Source organism: Babylonia areolata, chromosome 20 (assembly GCF_041734735.1).
Source record: "Babylonia areolata isolate BAREFJ2019XMU chromosome 20, ASM4173473v1, whole genome shotgun sequence".
In the NCBI taxonomy this organism is placed as follows: domain Eukaryota; kingdom Metazoa; phylum Mollusca; class Gastropoda; order Neogastropoda; family Buccinidae; genus Babylonia; species Babylonia areolata.
Genome location: NC_134895.1, coordinates 43,703,232 through 43,703,472, shown reverse-complemented (window position 1 = coordinate 43,703,472; position 241 = coordinate 43,703,232).

Genomic DNA, 241 nt, shown 5'->3' with positions numbered 1-241 from the left:
CCTCTTAATTTTCACTCCCCTGCGGACAAATCTAGCGTACTTTATATCCCCCCCTCTTAATTTTCACTCCCCTACGGACAAATCTAGCGTACCTCATATCCCCCCCTCCTCTTAATTTTCACTCCCCTACGGACAAATCTAGCGTACCTCATATCCCCCCCTCCTCTTAATTTTCACTCTCCTACGAACAAATCTAGCGTACCTCATATCCCCCCCTCCTCTTAATTTTCACTCTCCTACG